We start from the raw sequence: 6,880 nt of genomic DNA on the forward strand, positions 1-6,880 counted from the left end.
ATAAGTTTGAATTTCGGTGTGATCATGTACACCAAAAAGAAAAGTTAAGAAAGGAATTTTAAAAATCAAGATCATACCATTTTCATAAGTTTAAATATGTTTTTTAAAAATGATTTCCAATTCCCTTTTAATTTATATTAATTACTAATTTGATATTAAGTGTTGTGATTCAATCTAGCTAAGAACAATTTTTTGGTAGTGCACGTACGAATTAATTAATTAAGGATTTATTTTTTTTATACTGCGTATAAATTTTTTCAAAAAATAATTATTAATATTTTAGAATTTTCTTGACTTTTTTTACATATGTTTTTAAAAATAATTATACACATTTTTTTATTATACTTTTATTTTTTCAATGTTTTATAGAAAATGATAAAAACAATTCTTGTGTTTTTTGCATAAAAAATTAAAATATAAGGATGAATTAATTATAAAAAATCATAGTTTAGAATATTACAAACATGTTTAAGTCATTTGATACATAACATTTATATAATTGTAAAATCATATTAGAAAATGTTCTCTGTATTTACTTTTTTTTTCTTACCCAATTTAAACAATCTATTTTTTTACTTTTACCCAATCTAAATATCTATTTATTCTTTGAAATTATTTTTTTATTTTTATCATATTTGAACATTCAAAAATTAATATTTTATTTTTTTAATTTAGAAACTTTAAATAGTAATAAAAATACAAATAGAATAACTTTTTATATATCTTTATAATTTATTTTCTATGTTTTTCAATTAATCTCAATAGAAATAATTCTTGTTAAAATTCTGTCTTTTATTTTTTTAACTGTGATTTTATCATAAAAAGTATAACTAACATAAGAAAATCTTTTTGTATTCTTTGTAAGATTTTTCAAAACTTTTTTTTTTTACAGTTTAAGCAAAACAAAATAAGAAACACAAATGAAAAAAAGAAGGCAGCATAAGTTTTTTGGATTTATGAAGAATATAGGGTTAGTTTGTTTGAACTTATTTTTTGAAATAAACGATCATTTTAATCAAATAAACAATTTTTGTAATGTGTTTGTCTAAATTGTTTCTGTTTGAAAAAAGTAATTTTTTATTATAAGAAACAAATCCTATATGCTTTTAAAAAAATGTTTATAAAAAAATGTTTATTTTAAAGATGTTTTTAAAAGTTTAAACAAACTCATTCATAATACTATATATATAACAATCATTTCAAAATTTATTTATCCATTTTATATTTTTCTTAACTTGTCTCTTATATTAATTATTTTTATAAAAATATTATTAATTATTTTATAATAAATGTTATAAATTAATAAGGTAAATTCATTATTTCTCTTATAAAGATTAAAAAATATGAATAGAACACATTAATTAATTATGTGAAAAGCAACAAATGAAAGTGTGAAATGGTGAGTTCTAAGAATAACTTTATAAAAATAATACAAATTGTTATAGATTTCTTCAATCAGAGTTAGAGATTGTCTACTGAAAGCATTCAACTATATAATCTGTTTGTTGCTTGAGCCGGGGGATATGTGGGCAAAGTTTGCGAATAGGCTTATCCCAGTTTTTTGTGGTTGATTTCCTAGTATTATGAACTGAGGTTGTCTTCTGGGGTCTCCGGGATAGTGAATGAGGCAATTCGTGCGGTTGTTAGTATTTCAAAAGTTGTCATTAGGGAGTACCTCACATCATCCACATAAGGTTAGTGGATGACCAAGACATTATTGAGGTCTGAGGAGAAGTCATGCATATGTTTAGTAACAATCCAAGATTAGAGGATACACGTACACCTTCTAGCCTCCGATGTTTAAAGAAAAAAAAAATGTTTTCTAAGTGTGACTAATGGCATGGTCAAGGTCAACATCCGAGATTTAAAAGATAAGCAGTCTCCTCGGCCTCGAGCATTAAAGAACAAATAGGCTTTCCAAGCATGAATGATGACACGATAAACATTTGAGATATGATAGTATAATAATATATTTACTTAAATATATTTTTAGTTTTTTAAATTTAGATTATTTATTTATTTTTTTAATCCTAAATTTGAATTCCTTTTTTACTCCATTGATTTTAAAATATACTGTTTTTAATCTTTTTTAGTTTATTTTTGACGGATTGAATATATAATTTAAGACGATTTTTTATCATGATTAAAAAGAATATTTTTCAAAATTAAGTTACTAAAAAATAACTTTAAAATTAAGGATAAAAAATAATATAGCATAAATTTAAGAAACTAAAAACATATTTAAATTTAGGTAAAATTATAAATTTGATTCATCTATTTATCTTAAAATCTAATTTTGATCCCTTTATAATTTAATTTATAAATTTAATCTTTTAATTTTTTACAATTTCGATATTTCAGTTTTCAATTCTAAAATTAAAATCAAAATCGAATAAAAAATAAATAGGGAGATCAAATTTATAATTTTATTTTAAATTTAATGCTATAAACACAATTATTAATAAATAATTTTATTAACAAGTGTGAATTAGATAAATAAATCTTATATCAGAATTAAAATATAATTTTTTTCTTTATTGAAATTGATGTAAAAGGAAGCTTTTAAAGCTGGAAACCGGCGTATGCAATTCTGCTTTGTTTAATTAATGAGTTTCTCAAACAACTTGTGTCGGATCCCATTGGCATTCAGAATCATGTCGGCCACACTTTGAAAAAGTGTACGTGTTTTGAACACACTTCTACCTCCGAATATTTTGCAATCAAAGGCAGATTACCCTCTTTTATCGATGCGAATTATTAAATGCAATAAAAGAAATCCCAAAATAACTGATCATGGTGACGCTTTAATTACTGGCTTGAGAGAGTATAAACGATTCTAGTTTCTAACAATTTTTTTAGGCTGGAGATTAACATTTGTCTTGATTAACTTTTTCCTTCAAATATGTGGACAAGTTTCATATTTTTTATTAAAAAAGAGAAGTTATTAAAGAGATTACAAGAGATACTCTAATTCTTACATCTAACGTGCCATATATATCCTATTATATTTCGTATAAAATCTTAATCCAGAAGAGGGGAAGCAAACCGCCTCTAACACTACTATAATCCATGTCTAGTAGCATAAAATTGATTAAATTCAACTAGCCTTTTCAAAATCCAATTCTTATGTAAACATACTAACCGAAGCGTATACCTACCTCATCTTTTAAAGTTGATGAAATTAAGTTTGAACTAAAAGTATATTGGAAATTTAAGTTTGCTAAAAAAATGACTTTGCACAATTCGAAGTACTTATTTGTATATTACTGAAAATGACATGAAGTTTATAATGTAATGTTAAATATGAACTAGTACTTATTTGTTAAAAGTTTTTGAAAAAGTAAAATTAGAAATTTTTTATCAAAGTTAAGTGCATAAATATTCATTTTAACTTATGAAAAAAGTTTAGTTTATTTTATTTCTTTAATTTCTTCTCTTATGGAAAATTTTATATAAACCGAACCTAAATATTAAACCCTTCATTAATATTTATTATATATTTCTCTTTATGTCTTTTTTTTAACCCACATGGATTGATCCTAAATTAAATAAACGTTTATATATTGGTGTTCTTACCAATTTTTGGAGCGGATGGACGTGATCGAAGAGGACTCTTGGACTTCACACATCAATTTTGGGAGGTGTTTTTGTCAAGAGGACAGAAGAAGATACATGTAAAATAAAAGACTTCAACACTCAAGTAAGAATATGAATTAGGAGAAATAAGTTTGTATATGCGTATGAAAACAACTATATGTGTAAGCTCGAATATGAGTGAATGTGTGTATAGAGAGTTCGATGGAACCAAGTATTTATAGGAGATGAGTGTAGTTGCAAGTCCTTGTGTGTAGGGGCTACTATAGCCTTTATAGATAATTCTCGACTTATAGATAATAGTTGGGAGCTTGTAGATAATGTTAGAAATAAACTATAATTTATAGATAAAAGTTAGAAACTAATTGTACCTTCTAGATAATGTGTAACTTTGTAGATAATTAACTATCTGTCAATAGATAAATATATATATTAATATATTCAAATATTAATAGGTTAGAGATAACCTGTTATTTGAGAAGCCCGACTGTTAAGGACCAAACGTCTGTGCTCCTATTACAAGACTGACATGTAGGGCTAACATATGTCTTTGAGTATCATGTAGGATGTCACATATATTTTGTGAATCTTAGATAGTACAGTTGGTATCAGTTTCTCTGATTTAAACGAATTTAAAGAAAAAAATTTAAATACTTTAAATAACACCATTTATTTACCACAAATCATTTTTTTATTATGTTATAAGTGTAAAATACTCACAAACTTTGATTGATTATTAATCTTCATAAAAAAATTCACTTAATTAGTTTTAATAAAGTCTCATTTTCCCGCTACATTCTTTTTGTTTGTATTCGCAAAATTCAATCGTAAGAATTTACTTTAAAAAAAGTATAATTTTACTCAAATTAATGTAGATTATGTTTCACAAATTATTTCGATTAGTTTTTAATTTTTTTCTGGTTAAAAAACTTAATTGATAAATATTTTTTTTCCTAGTTAATATTTTTTAAAACATTACTTGACGTATCATTTTATAAAACATTATTTTCTAATTTTTTATATTTTATTCTTTTTTATTCTTAAAATATTTATTAGATTGTCTTATTACCATTTTTAAATAAAACAAAGTTTTATTATTTATTTGTTTTCTTTCACTCATTTTTGTTACACATTTCTATATTATACTATTTAATTTAACCATAATAGTATTTATAATAATATTTTTTTTCAACATTATACTCCCACTTATATAAGATTTTTTTTACTATGAACATGTCACTAAATATACAGTTTCTGTCCAAATTAAATATTACAAAAACATTTTAAACAATAAATATAACAATAGATATTCACACTCTACTCAATCAACTTAACTAAATTTCATTGGTATAAAGTCTTATCTTAAACCTTTTCTTAACAGCGTCTTCAACATATCAGAGTTCTATGAAAGCTATGTTGGAGCTAGCATATATGGATATTTTATATAAAAAAAGTAATATATTTTACTATGTATCAAAATCTATTAAACACACATTAGTATCTAATGTATTAAATATTGATTGAGATTGATATTGTTACTTTTGTATTTATGGACACTATGTCAGCAATTTAAGTCAAACAGCTGCTAGTTTAGGCAATTTTTTTTAATTAATGAATGACAATCAATGGTGGAAATATCTTGCTAGCAACCTATATAGGCTATATGATGGAAAACAGCCCTCCCAAAATCCATGTCTTTCAAAATTGTCATTTGCTAAGTGTAATGTATTTCTGAAAACAATTTGTTAAGTCTTAACCTCTTCAATAAACAAAAGTCTATGTGATAGTTGTGTAGAACCAAATTGTGCCTGTAACCATCAACCTTGTTTAGTTATGCGTGCAGGATTGAATATATGAATCGAATCATTATGACGAACAACTAAGGTTCCTTTCACTTAAATTCACAAGTTGAAAGATAAGGGAGTCGAAGATTCCACAGCAATAGTTGCAATGCGCGGATTAGTGCTCTAGTCAAGGTACGCTTACTGAAAGGAGGAAATTTTGAGCGATTATTCTATCATATAGATTGCAAAAAATAAAGAAAAGAACGATTGTAGAACAGTTAGCCTAATTAATATGGGATCAAGCACTTGGAACATAGATATATTTCGAAGACGGATACATTTATGACCATTTCTATTGCATTGATAATATACAATTTATTTCCTATTTAATTAATAAAACCCCAAAATATATACATTTATAGTGTATTTGAGAATTCACTCTAATGTTTTGTTTGGTTTAAGGAGGAAAGTAAAAGAAAAAATTTAGATGTGTATTGTTTTTTTAACCATCATAATCAGGATATTTGATTTTTCGATAGAATTTAGAGGTATTTTTTATAAGATTCCATCCTATGAAACTAATTCTCACTCTAAGGCTTAGTTACACTTAAAGTTCTTTGTTCTTTTACAAGAGTGCATAAGTAGTATATCATTGCTAACGTGGCAAATCTATATGTGTAAGCAATATTTCATGTCAGTACACAATGTTTTATACTAAAATGTCAATGATTTGTTTTTTACGATTGATTTTTAAATTTAGGTAGTCAATGCCTATTTTAAGAAGAAGCTTATTCTTCTTGATTTCATCCTAATAAGTTCTTATGCAATGACAAAATGATCCCCAACAAATATGACTAAATGACAAAATGGTCCATGACAAATCATGTTGCTGCGAAAGCGTTGCCACTAAAATCATCACCGACGTTGCCATAATAAACGTTGGCATGGAGAACCAAACGACATATTTCTTGCCTTATCCTTCCCTCTCTTTCTCCTCTCATCACAAACCACCACCTCATGGCTCCTAAATTGTAGCCACCACCAAAACCAAGATCTTCGTGTCTTGCTCTCTTATGGCAACCACAACATCTTTATTGAGGTCAGTGCCTTTGCCACTATCAATCTTGGGACTTAATGGCAACACATCCTCGTTGTGCTCAAGCCCTATCCGCTTGCCATCTTTGTCCCTGTCACAATGCAATGTTCGAGATATTGATTCTAGATATATAGATCTAGATTGGTATTGTTGATTTTATGTTGTACATGACTTTTTTTTGTTTTCAATCCATTGTGGTTTCACAATTCATAATAATGATATGCGTGAGAATCTATTTTGTCCATCCATTATTTGAGATTTCTTTTTTCTTTGTATAATTTTAAGATATTTTGTTACTATAAATTTGAGGTTTTAATTATCCATTGGATCTAAAATTGTGATGGTAATTTTGGAGGGTTTTGAATTTTGAGGGTTTCACACATGGAAGGGGAGGGTGATGAAGAAG

Source organism: Glycine max, chromosome 18 (genome assembly GCF_000004515.6).
Source record: "Glycine max cultivar Williams 82 chromosome 18, Glycine_max_v4.0, whole genome shotgun sequence".
NCBI classification, from domain to species: domain Eukaryota; kingdom Viridiplantae; phylum Streptophyta; class Magnoliopsida; order Fabales; family Fabaceae; genus Glycine; species Glycine max.